Raw genomic sequence first — 19,726 nt, 5'->3', positions numbered from 1 at the left:
GAGAAATTAGGTCCTACCTGCTGATTTGCTTTGCTTAGGCCTTCCGGACCGGCCAGGAGTGACTGTTGGGTTGTGCAAGCCTACCAGCAGGTACAGACTAAGACGACCAATTTTGAGCCAGCCAATAAGAGCCCTGCTTAGCCCTCTGGAAACCTCTGCATTCACATATCAAAGCAATAGGAAAGATACAAGCCAGACATCTGTGCGCCAGTCGGTTCACACAGCCATGTATAAAGAGACCCTGCTGGCCACTGTCAACAAATTCGACCACCCCAAACTGAGTCAGTAACATCAGTAAGGAAGTTATGTGCAACCGCGTAGCATCAGTTGAGGAACTGGTCTCTTTGTATATACTTTTTTGTTTTCTTTTCTTTGGGGGGGGGGGGGGGGGGGTTGGTCTTTTCTTTTATGTTTTGTTTGAAATCAAATAGCTCCCCACAAAGACAAGAGCGAACGGAACTAATATAACCAGAAACCACCGACCAGAACCGCCTAGTGGCTGAGACCAATAACATGGATACTAGATAGGGAGGGATCTGGGCCGGTATGGCAGGACTACAGGAAAGCAAATTAGTAGGTAGGATCTAATTTCTCCTTCCTTAGCGTCCCTCCAAACTGGCCCAGAATGACTGGTGGGAAGTACCAGAGCAGTGAGTCACGGGAGGGACCCAAAATAGCACCACTGACAGAGCCCCTTGACTGAAACAGACTTGGTGAACCTGGACATGTATCAACAAAACCAAACAACCAAAGATGCCCAGGATACCGGAGTGCAAGAACACTCAAGCCAAGAATAACTGTCGCCAGAGACATCAGAGAACGGTGTGGCTGGCCAGAGGCCTGACCTCCTCAGAACAGAGAGAAAAAAAACTCCAAGATGAGACCAAACCAAGGTACTCGTCAAGTCTCTGAACAAGGGTCCCCTGAGATACCTCGGAGCCTTGTTCCTCTCCCCCGCATCATGCAGAGGCAGCTACCACGTAGTCTGCACTGCCAACTCACTTGAGAAATGAAGTTTTCTACAAACCCCAGAAACAGCCTAGAGCAGTAAGTACCATAGACTGGAAATATGAAAGGACAACCAGATTTTCTGAAGAAAGAAATCAATGCACCTTACCTCTGCATGGGCCCCTCACAGAGACAGGAGGAGAACCCCGAGTGAGAGACAGAGACCCCAACTCACCGAGGAAATGCCCCAAAAGCCAAAACAAAATACCATGTGCATTGGAAGGTCCACTAGAGAAAAAGGAGTAAAGTAAAATAAGGTATTGTCAGTAGAAGAGCCACCCAAGGGGTATCTAAGAAAGAATCTAGGACTAGGAAGCCAAACCAAAAAAGTGCCTCTCCAACCACCAAAAAAATCCCCGCCTAAGACAAGGAACGGCAAACATACAGGAAGCTCTCTGGCCCACGAGGAAGGACAGCCCCTCAAGACAGCCACCCACCAAACATAAGATAGGGATCAATGGGCAACTGATCCTGCTGCTGCTCCGACAGATGAGACACTGCAACCCTGGAACCTGAACCATCATCCCAGCCGAGCCTAGAAAAGGGATCCCCAAGCCAATGGACTGGCATCAGAAAGATTGTCTACCACAAAATGGGTTGCAGAAGTGCCCATTGGAACTGTAAGCTAAGCAGGCTAGATCAGAAGCACAGCAGTCTAAGGAAGATGACTGAGTCAAACACTCCGAGAGGAGAGACTACAATTGGGCTAGGCAGAAACATCTCAGTCCTGACATGTTGGAAGAAAAGTAGCAGAGCTCCTAGGAGGAAAAGTAATTCCTTGACTCCCAACTCCTGAGAAAAGAAAACAAATGCAGGAAGACAGACTTCAGAGACCAAGAAACATATGAATCCAGCGTGAGGAAACCTGTAGGTGTCTGAAACATATAATGCCGGGAAGGTTCCAAATAATTCGGAAGCCACTAGGAACTTTGTAGCAAAAAACATGACTGCTGCACCATTCCAGAGCTCTAGGTTCTCACCTAGGCAGGCTTAAATCAATTAGGGGAAGGCAGTAAGAGAAAAACCCTGCAAGTCAGAGCCATGCGAGACATAATAACCTTCGTAGGGGACTTCAGGGACTCACGATATCACGCTGAAAGAATCACTGGTAAGCCTTTGTATAATTTAGAGGATCTTGAAGAGAAAAAAACAAGAAGGCAGCAAGCTGCTCTAAATGCTGAAAGAAGTAAGGTCATAAAAGAGGAAGAAAATCCTGAAAAGATGATAAACAGGCAAGGAGAGAAAGTGACTGAATGTCCAATAGGTCACTATGTGCAAGTGGTTACAGCTATGAATCCCCAGGAAAATGTTGGGGAATGACAAGCTGTCTCTGATGCCTCAAATGGTTAACAAAAAAAACCTCCCAAAAAACCTAAAGACATCATGACTCCATACCTTTGTAATGCATATAACCAAAAACCTGTCCAATGCTAACGTGCTGTATTTTTTCTGTAGTAGAAAGGCCAAAAATAAGTGTATTGAAAAAGTATTCCGATCTTTAGAAGCTGATAAACCAGTTACATAACAGCTGAGAAAAGAAAGCCCTGTGAAATCAGGATACAAACAGATAATTAGCCTGTGGCAAGATACCTTGAGGCCTGGAAGAAAGCCACCAAAACTCCTTCTAGTGACCTTACTACTACTTAGCATTTCTATAGCGCTGCCAGGGTTATGCAGCGCTGTACAAGTTTAAACATGGGGAGGACAGTCCCTGCTCACGAGAGCTTACAATCTAAAGGTAACAAACTAAGTAGTCAGTGTAGGTATCATGAATGGGGAAGGTGGTTATGCGCCAAAAGCAAGGGAGAAGAGATGGGCTTTGAGTAAGGACTTGAAAATGGGCAGGGAGGGCGCATGGCGTATAGGCTCGGGAAGTCTGTTTCAGGCATAAGGTGATGCGAGGCAGAAGAGGCGGACCTTACAGGGATATTTGTCCTAAAAGTTGCCTTTACAAAGCAAGCATGCTATATAAATTCCTTCACAGTCTAGGCACCTTGATATCAAATAACCCTCTCGAGATGGGTAAAATTAATTCAGCTTTGCATACTCCCTCTTCTCCCCCCCCCCCCCCCCCCCCCGCCCCCCGATACCGAGTCCAGCTGCATCCAGGTGGAAAAGCAAAGGAAATGCTGTCACTATCTCATTTTCTATGGTTCAGAACTTCGAATTATCCGTTTGAAAAGGATGGTTACCAGCTTCTAGTTAGATTTTGATTGTAGCAGGCAAGTGCTGAACCACTTGAATGTTTTCTTTTTTTTCCAGAATGTATGACTAAAAGGAAAGAGGGAAATGCAGGGTTTAAATGGCTTACACCTTTCTGAAAAACTGGTGCAAAGGCAGACACAAATGGTCACCCTAAATTTATGCGCCTGGTTACAAAAGCATACTGTGGTTCTGCATTGTTACGTCATAGACCAACCCTCTGTAAGCTCTGGCCACTCCCTTCATAAAATGGCACCAGAAAGATCTTTGTTAACCATATCAGTAAAGAGAGGACATGAGAGCTCCTGTATATGAATGCAAGACACACTAAGCACCATATGCAGAAAATCAGAAAACTTAAAGGATCTAAGTTTTGAACCGGTGCAAAGAAAAGCTACAAGAATGGTATGGGATTTGCATTACAAAACATATGAGGAGAGACTTGCTGACCTGAACATGTATATCCTGGAGGAAAGGAGAAACAGGGGTGATATGATAGACGTTCAAATATCTGAAAGGTATTAATCCGCAAACAAACCTTTTCCGGAGATGGGAAGGCGGTAGAACTAGAGGACATAAAATGAGGTTGAAGGGGGGCAGACTCAAAAAAAAATGTCAGGAAGTATTTTTTCACAGAGAGAGTGGTGGATACTTGGAATGCCCTCCCGCGGGAGGTGGTGGTGATGAAAATAGTAACAGAATTCAAAAATGTGTGGGATAAACATAAAGGATTTCTGTTCAGAAGGAATGGATCCTCAGAAGCTTAACGGAGACTGGGCGGCAGCACTGGCGGTGGAAGGCGGGGCTAGTAATGGAGAGACTTCTACGGTTTGTGCCCTTAAAATGCCAGATACAAATCAAGGTCAGGTATACATATAAAGTAGCAAAAAAAAGCCATAGCGGAGAGATTAAATGAATTCTTTGCTTTGGTCTTCACCGAGGAAGATTTGGGTGAGATACCGGTGCCAGTAATGGTATTTGAAGCTGACGAATGAATTCTCTATAAACCTTGAGGATGTACTGAGGCAGTTCTACAAATTGAAGAGTAGCAAATCTCCAGCACTGGATGGTACTCATCCCAGAGTACTGATATAACTGAAAAATTAATGCAAAATTATTGTTAGTAATATGTAATTTATCCTTAAAATCGAGAATGGTACCGGAAGATTGGAGGGTGGCCAATGTAACACCGAGTTTTAAAAGAGGTTCCAGAGGAGATCCGGGAAATTATAGACTGGCGTGTCTGACGTCGGTGCCAGGCAAATGGTAGAGACTACTATAAAGAATAAAACTACAGAGCATATTCAAAAGCATGGATTAATGAGACCAAGTCAACATGGATTTAGTGAAGGGATATCTTGCCTCACCAATGTACTACATTTCATTGAAGGGGTGAACAAACATGTGGATAAAAGGTGAGCCGGTTGATATTGATATTTCCAGAGGAAATTGGAGAGTCATGGCATAGGAGGTAGTGTTCTATTGTGGATTAAAAACTGGTTAAAGGATAGAAAACAAGAGCAGGGTTAAATTGTCAGTATTCTCAATAGAGAAGGGTAGTTAGTGGGGTTCCCCAGGGGTCTGTGCTGGGGCCGCTGCTTTTTAACATATTTATAAATGACCTAGAGATGGGAGTAACCAGTGAGGTAATTAAATTTGCTAATGACACAAAGTTTTTCAAAGTCGTTAAATCGCGGGAGGATTGTGAAAAATTACAAGAGGACCTTACGAAACTGGGAGACTGGGCGTCCAAATGGCAGATGACATTTAATGTGAGCAAGTGCAAAGTGATGCATGTGGGAAAGAGGAACCCGAATTATAGCTACGTCATGCAAGGTTCCACGTTAGGAGTCACAGACCAAGAAAGGGATCTAGGTGTTGTTGATGATATGTTGAAACCTTCTGCTCAGTGTGCTGCTGCGCTAATAAAGCAAACAGAATGTTAGGTATTATTAGGAAAGGAATGGAAAACAAAAATGAGGACGTTATAATGCCTAAATGCTCCATGGTGCGACTGCATCTCAAATTCTGTGTTCGATCCTGGTCGCCGCATCTCAAAAAAAAAAAAAAAAAAAAAGATATAGTGGAATTAGAAAAGGTACAGAGAAGGGCAACAAAAATGATAAAGCGGATGGGATGACTTACCTATGAGGAAAGGCTAAAGCGGCTAGGGCTCTTCAGCTTGGAGAAAAGGCGGCTGAGGGGAGAGATATGATAGAGGTCTATAAAATAATGAGTGGAGTTGAACGGGTAGATGTGAAGCGTCTGTTTACACTTTCCAAAAATACTAGGACTAGGGGGCATGCGATGAAGCTACAATGTAGTAAATTTAAAACAAATCGGAGAAAATGTTTCTTCACTCAACGTGTAATTAAACTCTGGAATTCATTGCCAGAGAATGTGGTAAAGGCGGTTAGCTTAGCAGTTTTTAAAAAAAGGTTTGGACGGCTTCTTACAGGAAAAGTCCATAGACTATTATTAAATGGACTTGGGGAAAATCCACTATTTCTGAGATAAGCAGATAAGGGTGCAGATAATCTCTCTTATCTGCACCCTTCTCCTACACTGCTAACTCCAGACTCTGTTCCTTTTATTTTGCTGCACCATATGCCTGGAATAGACTTCCTGAGCCGGTACGTCAAGCTCCATCTCTGACTGTCTTCAAATCTACGCTAAAAGCCCACCTTTTTGATGCTGCTTTTAACTCCTAACCCTTGTTCACTTGTTCAGAACCCTTATTTTATCATCCTCACTTTAATATTCCCTTATCTCTTGTTTGTCTGTCCTAATTAGATTGTAAGCTCTGTCGAGCAGGGACTGTCTCTTCATGTTCAAGTGTACAGCGCTGCATACGTCTAGTAAAGCTATAGAAATGATAAGTAGCAGCAGTATAAAATGTTTTGTACTTTTTTGGGATCTTGCCAGGTATTTGTGACCTGGATTGGCCACTGTTGGAAACAGGATGCTGGTCTTGATGGACCTTTGGTCTGTCCCAGTATGGCAACACTTATGTACTAAAGGAACCTTCCCAAGTCCTGAACCAGAGCCGCTTCCCATAGCCCAAAATAGAGAGGACATACACATCTGCAAACCAGAGACGGCCTTCTATAGTCTTAAAATATAGCACATGAATTCATGTCCCAGAAACGCCAAAGAAAGACCATAATCACTATAATATCACGTTCACTGTTGATTTAATTATGAATTGACTAGTGGAACCTTGCCCATTTCCTCAACAATTAAACGGGCCCTAGGAAGGCTGTCATGTAAACTTTTTTTTCCTCTCTCCCCTGCCCTCCCATCCATGTCCCGTGATTCTCTCATCTACTGTCCTCCCATCCATGTCCATCAATTCTCCTCTGCCCTGCCCTCCCCTCCTCCCTCCATCGATGTCCCGTGATTCTCTCCTCCCCTCGATTTGTACCTGAACGTTCTCTGGCTGGCTGGTGCTGGCTTCCATTCCATTCGTAACATCCCTCCCGACGTCATCTCGTCTCCTGTGTTCCCTTCCCTCTCACTGTTACGCCCTCTAACATCATTACATCTTGACGCGAGGGCGGGACAGCAAGGGGGAAAGGAACGCTGGAGGCTGGCCGATGTCAGGAGATGTTACGAACCCAGGCAGCCAGACATGGAACGTTGGAGGTGCAAATTATTATATAGAATAGAATAATGAGTGGGCAGACTGGATGGACCATTCAAGTTTTTATCTGCTGTCACTTACTATGTTACTACTAATCCTCTCTGCTCCCAGGCTGATGCGCAGACCTCAGCTCTGACACAGGCACAAGCATCAAATGTCACCTGACCTACTGGCGCGTACATGTGGCAACCTCTCACCACAAAGTGCCAGTGAATCAGAGACAAGTTTTACACGTGTGCACCAGTGTTCCAAATTCCAACTTCTGTTCCTTCCTTGCCTGCAGTGCTGCAACTCGAACCCAGAGACACAGAGAGCCAACCATTACGTTCTTGTGGGACTGAGTGGGGACAGGTTAAACTTTTGCAGGGACGGGTTGAGACAGGTTAAAGTCTTGTGGGTTTGGGTAAGATTCCAGAGGTGATGGATAAGAGTTCTAATCCCATTCAACTCTCTAGCCCAGACTCCCTACCCAGCTTCTTCTCTCCTTCCAGTCACTCCATTTAGGGCTAGGCCTGGCTGGAGCAATAACAGCAACACTTTTCACTGGCTCTAGATCAAGAAGTCTTGAAAGTCCCAGCCTGGTTTTCAGGGATTTCCAAAATGAATATGTATAAGATCTATTTGCAGTCACTGCTTCCACTGCATGCAAATACATCTCACACATTCATTAAGGAAATCCCTGAAAACCAGGCTGGGTTATGGACTTTCAGGACCCCCTGGTCTAGAACCAGGCTGGCCACAGCAACAATAGTCTTTCCTTGGGCCTAGGTGGTATCAGTTGATAAGTGCAGAGAGGTCCCAATGTCCAGAAGCAAAGGTGAAAGCCAAAATAGTAACCAAGAAAGCATCATAGGATACAACAAAATTAGGCTAATGCCTGTGACCGTGTGTTTCCAGTTATAACTGCATGAAGCAGCATGATGGGCTGTGTAGTGCACACTAATTTCACTTCTTTCTGTACAGTGGCAAACCAACACATGACTACTGCAACTCAATGGTTCAGGGTTTGAATTCATCCCAGATGCAACATATTCAGCTGATCTAGAGTATAGCTATGGAACTTCTGTACAATGCCAAAAAAAATATGATGATGTTTCTCTGTTACTCAGAACAGCACTGGCTGCCCTTTTGACACCAGCTTACTTAGAAGTACACAGTCCAAGCTATTCATCTCTCAGCACAAGCCTTTATTGTACATCCACTTCAGACCACTGCATAGGCCTCTATGAGTTGCCCACCCCCTACTCCCCTTACAGAGCTAAGCTGCCTTTTTCTTTGAATTTTTTTTTTATTGTATTTTAAAAAAACCCGAAAAGAAACAGCACATACAACACCATTGCAACAACAGCAAAATAAATATAGGAGAATGGAATCACAAATCAAGTAACCGCCCTCCCATTTGCCTCAACATATAGATACTTAAATTCCCACAAATACATAACATTGTCTAAGCAATTAAATCTCTCCTCCCCCCCCCTTGCTCCATAACCCCCAACTCTTGCCTTTGTCTTCTTGGCCACATCACTCTGGAATACCATTCTTCACTATCTTAAGCTAGAAACCTTGCTTCCTCTATTTAAATCAGATCTAAAAACCTGGCTATTCAGCCTAGCCTTTGGGACAGAAGATGAAGCTTGGCCCCTACAGCTGGGACTGGTTGGGTGGCAGTGATAAGATTCCCCTTCCCTTTGCCTCCTTATATTGTATTTCTGAGCATGTCTATGTTATAGATCCTCCTTGTTTGTGCCCCTACTTCCCTACAATTATCTGATTTCACGTATGCATTACTCTTTGCTGTACAGCATCTTGATATGACAGTGTAAGCAATACATCAAGTTCAATATTTTTATTTATTTATTGCATTTGTATCCCACATTTTCCCACCTATTTGCAGGCTCAATGTGGCTTACATAGTTTTGTTATGACATTGTCATTCCAGGGTATCAGATACAATTAGTGATGTGCAGAGATTAAGTAAGGGAAGAAAGAAGGGTGTGATTAGGGTATAAGTATAGAAGGTGGACTTTCATAGCTGGGTGGGTTGGTGAAGTGGATTAGTGAGGTTATAGGTTCTCTTTGTAGGCCTTGTTGAAGAAGTACGTCTTCAGAGATTTGCGAAAGTTGGTTATTTCGTCGATTGATTTCAGGTCTGTAGGTAGGCTAAACTAAGGACATCTCAAGGTGATATCTGATTATCTCAAAACAGCAGAGAGAAAAAATGGCAAGCAGAACCAGAAGAATGCTAAACTGCATAAGGAGGATCATAATTCATGGAAGCAGGACGCCTTTGTACAGGTTAGTAGCGCTATAGAAATGATTAGTAGTAGTAGTAGTAAAATCATCACTATGTCCAACTGTGGAAGCACACATCCAAAAGGACAGACACAAAGGGCTCCTTTTACTAAAGTGTGCTAATGGATTTAGCGCGCATTAATGATTTGCACATGCTAAAGGTTTAGAAGCCCATTTCATTCCTATGAGCTTTTTAGCACGCCTTAGTAAAAGGAGACCAAAGTGAAGGGCCAATAAACAAAGGAATGAGAGGATGTCTTTCTAATGGACTATGTTAATACATTCTTGACCAGCTTTCACGAGCTAACACTCCCTTTTGTCAGGTCAAAACAAAAAGGCAGGTCGGAGTGTAATAGTTGTGTGAATGTAATGAAAACAACATTAAAAGACACTCTCATAACTGCTGTCAGACAGATCTTCAGAAATTAGACCACTGATGCTCTGTTTCTGCGTTCCAAAACAGATCTTTCCTTTATGGATTATGCAATGATTCAACACTCCCATACTCCTGACAACAATCGGCTACCACAGAAATAGGTGTAAACTGAGAAAAAAAAAAAAAAAACTGTGAAGCTGCCTTGTGAACATAAACTACATCTGAGTTGCAGGATGCATTCTTTAAACTTTGATAATATGAAATAATACACACTGAAATGATCTCTGGAACGTGCACAGAAAAGTAGCTAAGCAATTCAGAAACTATTTTAAGCAGCTTTACTACTATTAGAAATGATGTATGCTAAAGAAAAAAAGGTAACCTTACAGCTCTGCTACTTTTACATTGCAAAAGCACAGATTACCCAATATAGAAGTAATTTTCTAAAGCCTGTTTTACACATGGTGCAGTGCCTTATAAAATGGGGAGGGGGGAGTTATACGCACAAGGAAACAGTGCATCTACTTTGATGCAATCTGCATGTAGGCATTTCCAGGGAGGCAGCTGGTGTGCAGTTAGGAATCAGTCGCAATGCATGCACTTTATAAATATACATACTAACACATATACACCATTTTCTTAGCACCTATAGATTTTGTGCGCTATATAGTTGCCTATTTTTACCTTTAAAAATAGGCATCTTGTTAGAAAATTAGCTCTCAGATGAGGAAATCAGAGAAATCTTAATATTTCTGCCACACATGTTCAAACAAATCAAAGAAAAAGCAGCAAAGTGTTTTAGAACATTTATGATAAAACACACTGATAAAACCCAACCTTTTACTACACACCACGTATAAAATTAGTGGGAAATATTAAACCGTACATTTGTTTAAATTAACACAGCACTGGTAACATCTAAAATGGAATGAAATACCCTTTGATAAAATACTAAGCTGACAGCAACTTTTTTTCCTCATGAAATTAAATGAACTATAAATAAATATATTAACGCATAGCTCCAAGATCTTAATCACAAGGACTTTATAGAAGCTCATAAAAAAAAAAACTGGTAAAGGTCACTCCCAAAATGTCATCCCTACCATCCAAGGTCTGTCCCTCATACATTTTAGTTCATCATGGATGTAGCTAGACATCAGAAGGCAGAGAAAACTGTGCACAGCCAGAACACAAAGCAGCACTGGAAGCATAGAGGAGGAAGAAAATAGCATGACAGAGCAAGAACAGAAGAAAGGCAAGGCTAGAGGCTTGTGGGTCTGGCCTGGGAGTGAAAAAGGAAGAAGACAAGCAGAGTCTTGGAGGGGGGAGATAGGAGGAGAAAATACAAGCTCAGGGGGTGGAGGGAAGAAGGGGAGCACAGATAATGATATATACATATTTATTTATTCATACTTGTATCTCACAATTATCCAAAAATGAGTTTTGGTTCAATGTGGCTTACATTTAACAGTTGTTAGAGATTACATTGATTCAATTACATTTACAAGGTTGTATGATGCTGTGTTTTACAGTGGTTGGCAAGATAACTATTAGTGCATAAGGAATAGTCATTAGGTTTCTTGAGAAGATATTTCTTCCGAAGCAACATGACTGCAAGCGGCGTGACCACATCACACCCTTCTTGCAAAAACTATATTGGCTACCTTACAGAGCTTAATTTAAAACAATGTTTGACTTTCAAAGTCCTTGGACAAAATAAGCCAGAGTACTTAAAGAATAAGTTAACCCTTTACACACCTTTGAGACCTCTAAGGTCCTCTCAAGGAGCATTAATATCTGTAACCTCAACAAAAAAAATTGGACAATGTGATACCCACCAGACAGCCTTTACTCCCAGAGGGGCTATGCCTAACTCGAGACTACCTCTATTTCAGGAAGCAGGTGAAAGCCTAGCTTTTCTCCCAAGCCTTTAATACATAGGGTAACCGACTATACACCACTCTGCACGTAGACTAGCTTGCTATACACAACGTAACTTAGACCAGTTCCTTATATCTTGTTTAACTATACAACGAACTTGCCTTGAGCTTAACCACCCATTTATTTAACCCAACTGACACTGTACCACACATCTTGTCCCCATCTATATGTCCACACTTGGCTACGTAGTAAGCAGTATTGGAGAAAAGCATTAGGATCGCATCTATGATATTTGAATATTATAATGCACGCTTATTAGATGTTTTATAATTTGCTGACATCCTATTAAATCTGTTAAATATGTATATTTTTTATACTATTACATCCCCTTCAGACATGACTTAACAGAAATCAGCGAAATCAAACTCTGTTTGAACTCATGGGCAAACTCTTTCCAACTGAAACTGAACACTGAAAAAAACACACTGCCTCATCCTCTCATCTCAGCACAATACGTTGTGAGAATCAGAGAAGCCACAGAGTCCAGAATGCAGGGGGAGAGAGAGAAAAGCCAGAGTGGAAAAACTACAGATCCCAGAATGCATTGCAGGAGGGGAGGAGGCAGGAGCGTAGAGAACACAGATTTCAGACTGCCTGGAAGAATAAGAGGGATGAGGACAGACGAGTACCTGAGCCGCAGGAGAGGAAAGAAGAGGGGGCTGATTGGGAGATGGAATCAGCTGAGGAGAGGGTGGAACACCTGAGGGAGGGAGTGGAGAATGAGGGGATGAAATGGGAGGAGTTGGAGCAGGTAGGAGAAGAAGGTGTGGAAGAGGAAGTGGCTGGAGAAGAAGAGTGACTTCTAGAGGAGTCCAAGAGTATCAAGGAATGATAGTCAGGAGAGATCTGGCGGGCGGTTGTCAAGAGGTAAAGTGTTGACAAATGAGGGTGGTGGATCTTTAAAAGCCTGGCTAAGCTGGGCTGTTTTTAAAGCCTAGCTAAGTTGAACTGTTTTGGAGGCCTTGCTGAAGAGGGCCGTGTGGGAAAGCCTGGCTAGCCGAACTGTGTTTGAAGCCTGGCTGGCAGAACTGTGTTTAAAGCCTGGCTAGCTGTACTTTGTTGGAAGGCCGGGCTAGCCAAACTGTGTTTGAAGCCTGGCTAGCAGAACTGTGTTTAAAGTCTGACTAGCTGAACTTTGTTTAAAAGACTGGCAAAGCTGAACTGTGTTGCACCGCCTTGCTAGCAGAACTGTGTGGCAGTGAGAGTGAACTGCACTGACAAGTGTGGAGTCGGAAGCAGACAGCACGGATAAGAGAGAGAGACAATTAAGCGGCCGAGAGGAGCGGCTGACAACGTACAAACCCACAACCTTACTCACCCCAGAACACTCCCTCCCCATCTCAGACAGTCTGAAAATACTCGGCGTTACAATTGACTGCAACCTCACACTTGAGAACCAAGTAAACTCCACAGCAAAGAAAATGTTCCACAATGTGGAAACTTAAACACATAAAACCTTTCTTCCTGAGGGATATATTTCACAACCTAATACAATCAATCAATGGTACTAAGCCATGCAGACTACTGCAACAGAATCTATGCGGGATGCAAAGAACAACTCACAAAGAAATCCAGACTGCTCAAAATACAACAGCCAGACTGATATTTGGCAAATCATGATTCGAAAGCACCAAACCCCTCCGAGAAAAACTGCACTGGCGGATCAAAGAAAGTATTACCTTCAAAATCTGCACCCTGGTCCACAAAATTATCTACAGCCAAGCCCCAGGATACGACAGACCTCATAGACCTACCAAACAGAAACATAACCAGATCTCGAACATACCTAAACCTCCACTACCCAAACTGCAAAGGACAAATACAAAGCAACCTTTGCACCCAGCTTCTCCTATATAAGCACGCAACTATGGAACGCACTGCCAAAAGTTGTGAAAACAACCTACCACCATCTAAACTTCAGGAAACCACTAAAAACCAACCTGTTCAAAAAGGCATACCCTTCTGACCCAACATAAACCCCTACACCTGGCAATACAGCAAAACCAAAGCTCGTAATGGACACTATTAGGCTCATTTTCAAAGCACTTAGCCTCCCAAAGTTCCATAGAAACCTATGGAACTTAGCCTCCCAAACTACTTTGAAAATATGCCTCTATATATCCTTTCCTCTCCTCGATCCCCATTGTACCTGAAACACATGTACCATTATTCAACCACTATATCACCTTGTATTTGTTTCTCTACTGGTCTTGGCAAGTGCCTTACGGTACTATGTAAGCCACATTGAGCCTGCAAATAGGTGGGAAAATGTGGGATACAAATGTAACAAATAAAATGGTTGTCCTATTATGTTTTAATTTTCTGTTTTCAGCTCATTTATTGTATTTATGTTTATACTTGGTCATTTTACTAATGTTATACTGTTAACAAAATTGTAAGTTTTATGTTAAACTGTACATCAACTTGGGTGAATCTCTTCATAAAGACAGGTAATACAGCCCCATAAATAATACCCTTACCAATATTGTCACTCTTCATAAAGACAGGTAATACAGCCCAATAAATAATACCCTTACCAATATTGTCACTCTTCATAAAGACAGGTAATACAGCCCAATAAATAATACCCTTACCAATATTGTCACTCTTCATAAAGGCACTTAATAAATCCCAATAAATAAATACTACCCTTACCAATATAGCAACTCTTCGCATAACCCATATGTCCTCCCCCTTTCACTCATTCAGTATAGCACATTCTCATCCCAGCTCCCCCAACCCATCAGCAGGGCTCAAAATTCCCCGTTTTAGAGTTCATTAAAGCGCCTGAGGCAGACAGCATACAGCCTCTCCCTATGCACCATGAAGCATGCAAATTTCAACTATTCTCAGGCAAGTTCTGCGCCTACATTCTGGGAAGACAAGTGCACTACTGCTCATTCCCCTTCCCTCTATCCCATGCGGGCAATGAATGAAAAAGGGAGAGTGCGTCCACAGTGATAGGTGTAAAACCAGCTCTCTATTCTCTTTTTCTAGCTCCGTGGGCTGCCTACATTTCATTACAAATACTTAAGTTGCGGTATACGGGTTGATGTGACTTAGTATCTCTGAATTTTTGTTTTTCTAACAAGCCGATAACCCCTCTCCACACACGCAGTCAAGTACCAGAAACTCCCCCTCCCGCGGTTTAACATCACGTCTATCTTGCATTCTCCCCGCTCCAGCATCCTTTTCCTACCTTCACACTGGCGGCAGCAATGCACACAAGTTACCCACAACCGGCCTCGAGGATTCCTTTTCCAGTGTCCCGACTCCCGTCCAGTGTCCACTCCGACAACACGCGACTTCCTGTTTCCGACGAGGCGGGTCGCGTCAGATAAGAAAGTTTCGTCAGAGGAGGCGGGACCAATTGGGTTAGATTGAAAGAATTGGAGACGGCATGACATCAAATGGCTGAAGCTCTCTCGCTCCCGTTCGGCTGCCATCTTGGTACATCCAAAAGAAAGCAAACAAACTTAGCAGCAGTTGCTGCATCCACGTTGTCGTTTATGTTGGTAGCCGGCTTGTGCAGCCTACGGATGGGATGTACACAGAGGAAGTATCACAACGGAATAATCTTTCATCGGTTTCGGTTAGAGTATAGTTAGTTATAATAAATCGTAAGCATTGTGTGATTTGGAAATTATAGGGAATCCCTATCATCCTAGCAGGCGTTGTTCTGGTGCAAAGATTTTTTTCACCTAGTAAAGGGACGACAAAACAGGCATCATATGTTATGAGAATCAGGTGCTCAATAGTCAGAGTTTCTTGTTATAAGTTCAAAACATTAATTAGGTTGAAACCTGGGAGCATTTAGCATCTTTTTTTTCCCTGTGCCTACATCAAAAGAAAAAGATCATATGTGGAAACTTGCACCTTTTGTTTTGTGAAATGCAGTGGTGTATTGTAAAAATGCACTTGATTTTTTTTTTTTCTTACTACTGTTTCAAAAAGAGGTATTTGAATAATGAAGAAAAGGCCTTCCTTCTGAAGGAAGCTCTTCCCTCATTATTCAATACCTCTCTTTGTCCAGAGTCAGTCAAAATGTGCAAAACGTTTCCCAGTTCTGCTGTATATATTTATTTCTTCTTCAAGTCTGGTTATATAAAAGGCTTTTTTTTTTTTTTTTAATCTTCCCTACTGCGTGTTTGGATGAGTGTGATTTTATTATGTAAGCAAACTATACACCACCTAAATACAGTAACAAGCAGCACACTATTAGCCACCAAGTTCGTACAAAGTTAATAAAATGCAGTGGAAAATAAATCTGTTGGTTGCCTGTTATGTGAATATTCCATCACTATTTGTACTAAGTATTACATACGTTGGGCATTTGCTTTCAACTTTAATTGTTTTCATTTGTTTATCCAGACCTTACACATGGTATTGCTTTTTCAAACCCAAAGGTGAAACCTAAGGGTAGTTGGACAATTAGGTATAAACTGTGTTGTTTCTGACTGTACTTGTTTTGGACTGCTGTGTGTCCTACTGATCTGTACAGCTGCTGTCTAGAAATTTTGGAAGATAGAAATGAGGACATAAAAATTAAGTTTTGGATGTACTCTATAGAAGTTGTGGTTTACATTTGCAATGTGTGAGTGTGATAATGTTTGAATAACTGTCTATGCTTAGGGCAATGATTTTTTTAACATGCGGCATCATTAAAGAACAGAATTTTAAATGCCCAGTTGGGCATATATGCTAATCTCAACTTTGTTAAATGTTTCAGACACGCGTCAACCTTTTCTCACACGAGCACGCAGCTTTGGAACACACTGCCGCGCAACCTAAGAGCGATCCACGAACAAGCATCCTTCCGCAGATTACTGAAGACCCATCTATTTGAATCAATTTACGGAAAGAACCAAAACACATAGAGTCCACACTCAATGTTCATCAATGCATCATACATCCACCTATGATCTCCCATCCCCCATAATTCCACATTACTCATACATTTACTCACAGAAATATGTACACCATATGCCTTTGTATCTTAACACTGCCCTTAAGCTTCCCATTGTCTCCTCCCAATGTCTCAATGTTGATGTCCCATTGTGATTTTCCTAATGATAATTCGATTATCTCGCATAACTTGTACAATATAACCCATAACCAAGTTGTAACAAATGTATTTTCATTATTCTTATCTTATTGTAAGCCACACTGAGCCCGCAAAGAGGTGGGAAAATGTGGGATACAAATGCAAACAATAAATAAAATAAATAAAAATCTAACTACTTGCTCCCTTGATGTTATTGAATTCTGTTATTCTCTCTCACAGTATTTTCAAATGTAAGCCACTTTGAACCCAAATTTGCTTGGGATAATGTGGGATATAAATGCTAAAAAAAAAAAAATCCTTTATCCTCCACCTTTTAAGACACTGCCTATCCAACTGGATGGTGATGGCTCAAGGAAAGCAAGTTTGGTCCAGTGAAGACTAACTCAAAATAACCTGTTTCTTAGTTGGGCTCTACTATTACCATACTGAAAATGCGACCATACCATGACCCAGATGCTCTAACTCTACACTACAAGCCCTTCTCTTACCAATTCACGGTTTCTGCTTACCGATTTTTAAAACAGGTATGCATGAAGGAAATTGCATGCAAATGAGCTGCTTGCTGTTAGCACATTTGCATGCGATTTCCTTCCAGCCAGTCGATCAGCAGAGCAGACAAGCGTTAAGCGTGGCTGTTCTGCATATGTCACAGATGGCTTCATACACGCAGACAAGCCGCATGTATAATAGCCATCTACAGCCTTTTTTTGTTTACCTTCTTTCCTGCCTGTTTTGAAGTGCCTGCCTGGTGTCAGCTAAACGCGTTATGATTGGCTGAGAGAGACCAGCTAGAATGGCTAGAGCAGGGAGCTCCCGGGGTGGCTGGCTCCGAGCTGCAGATCCATATTCACTTGTTCTGATGAATGTCAGCTCCAGCTGACACAGCTTCCCTAACAAAAGAGGGGAGAGAGAGCCAGAAAAGAGGCTGTAGCAGACAGGAATCTCTTGACAGCTGGCTGAAATTTCCTCAATTGCTGTTCATCCCCCCACACCCCCACACCCACACACACCCCCCTTTGCTCTTTCAAGCTGCCGGCCATTGGGAGGAGCAAAACTCAGAAGATGAGCTTCCTTGCACAGTGCACCAGCAATAGATGGTCTGCAGCTCACAGCAGCCCATTAACGAGAGCTGCAGACCTCCCATTAGATTTTCCATGAAATGGTAGGGTCTGCTTTTGTGCATGGGGTCGGAAAATGGCTGTGCATCGCCTTGCATGCACATTATAGTAGTAATTACCTCATTATAATAGCTTTGCATTCTATTTTCGTTATCTGCTACCGTGACAGGAAAATGGCTTGGGTAACCATTTTGTGCATGTTTCGTTTTACTACTTGCTCACTAAACCAGCTAGAACTAGGTTAAAAACCACGTTGCTGGCTCATTAGGTTTAGTGCATCTGGCTCTGTGGTTATGTTCCACTAATAAGTTAAAATAGTAAATAGCTATAGATCTGATTCACTATTCCAACGTGTTGCTCAACAAAACCATATGAATCATGCACATGCACACTGAAAAGCACTGTGCTCCTTTGAACGCAATGTTGCACTAATTTAATATAAAGGTGGGAGGAAAAACCTCCTACTACTGCAGCTTGATTTTGTGCATTTTTCACTTGAACTTTTTTTTTTTTAATGGACCAAAAAGATAAACGCACAGAGCATAAAAACATCTAGTAAATAGCCATAAAAAAATGTTTTTCTGTTTTGAAAATGGCTATATTCCCCACTTGAATTTTGGACATTGTTAGCAAAACATCCAAAGGTGGACTTAGACATCATATTGAAAATGCCCCTCACAGTATATTCAACGGAAGAGTATTTGAACATCCTTAGAAAATATGCATGTTCTTTAACAAATAATGCTTATATCATTCTGAATGAACAAGGACTATTCTGGAACCAAATGCCTTGTCTAATACTTATTTAGTAGCTAGAGTTTTTCCTGCCTGGAGAGTAAAGATTTTACTCTTTCAGAAGTTCACTTCTGTTGCAGAGGCAAGACAGAAGTGAACACACCCCACTTTCTACCCTCATTAGTGACCTTTTCTCACCCCTCTTTCCCTATTAGATGCCTTTCACCCTTCTACTCGGACACCCCTACTCTCTCCTTCCCCCTTGCCCCATCTAGCATCCCTCCCTCTCCCTTATCAGGCACCTTTTCCCATCCTCCTCTCTTGTCCGTTGGGCACTCTCCGTCTGCTTACCCTTTCCCACCAGGTGTCACACTTTTCCTTTTCCTCTTCTGTACCTCCTTGCTCATTGGGCACTCTTCTTCCTATCAAATCCGCCATCCCCATCAGGCACATCCTTTCCACATTAGAAGCTCCTTCTCCCATCAGGAACCCTTCCTCCCCTCCCCTATAAGGCAGCACTGCTTTACCTTATCTCCTTTACTGCCCACCATCAGGCAGTTCATCTCCTTCCCACCAGCACCCCTTTCTTCCCTAAGCTTCTCCCAGCTTCCAAAATCTTTGCCTTATTTCCCTCTCATTTCCTCCTCTCATGTTCCAGAGCTGGTAATATAGCTCTCTACAACCCCTTCAGCTGCTGGTGTTGTTTCTGCGGTTTACTAATCTTCTCCTCTTTGACCCACATGTATGGTGCTCTGTCCTTACAGAGTCCCCCTGCAGGTTCAAAAGAAAATCTGAGAACTGGGTGAGAGAGGGCAGATCAGCACCAACAGCTAAAGTAGAAGCACAAAGAAGAGGAGGAGCCCTTTTGTCATGTTCCTGCTTGACCAGCCAGACTTGACTGGACAGTACAGTGTCAGTTGCCCTTTGTAACCGAGCACTGTTCAACTAGCAGCAAAACCAGACTATCCAGTCAAAAATTAAGCACTTGACTACCCTTGTCCTGTTCACAGCAATGTAAACAAAATATTTTTCTTCCCCCCCAGAACTTTGGGCATTCTACTACAAGTAGCCTGTTTTTTTCTTTTATGATCACTTAGTCAAGTTTAAAATTAGGTTCTCCTTCTATGAAGAAAGTTAGATTGAAACATATACTAGTGTACTCTTTTTCTTATCTAGAAGAAAACATTTGGAATAATATTACAATTCAAAATCAGGCAGATTACCAATTTTCTTTCATTTTGGAAAGCTTTATAGACCTATTTGCTTTACCTACAAATGGACTCAGTCTGCTGCCCCTCACTATCTTTCTACCCTCATCTCCCCTTACGTTCCCGCCCGTAACCTCT

General features: G+C 42.4%; 1 protein-coding gene across 2 annotated transcripts in view; it reads right to left on the bottom strand.

Annotated features, from left to right (window-relative positions):
* The window catches only part of SCAP (SREBF chaperone), a 252,892-nt gene extending 238,142 nt beyond the window's left edge, over window positions 1-14,750 (bottom strand). For both annotated transcript variants that reach the window (XR_003941472.1, XM_030196685.1), the window contains exon 1: window positions 14,662-14,750. The gene's annotated coding sequence lies outside the window, so the exon portion shown is untranslated. The remainder of the gene's footprint in view (window positions 1-14,661) is intronic.
* Between the last annotated feature and the right edge of the window lie 4,976 nt (window positions 14,751-19,726).

Source organism: Microcaecilia unicolor, chromosome 1 (genome assembly GCF_901765095.1).
Source record: "Microcaecilia unicolor chromosome 1, aMicUni1.1, whole genome shotgun sequence".
Lineage (NCBI taxonomy): Eukaryota > Metazoa > Chordata > Amphibia > Gymnophiona > Siphonopidae > Microcaecilia > Microcaecilia unicolor.
This window is presented reverse-complemented; position numbering and strand designations above follow the sequence as displayed.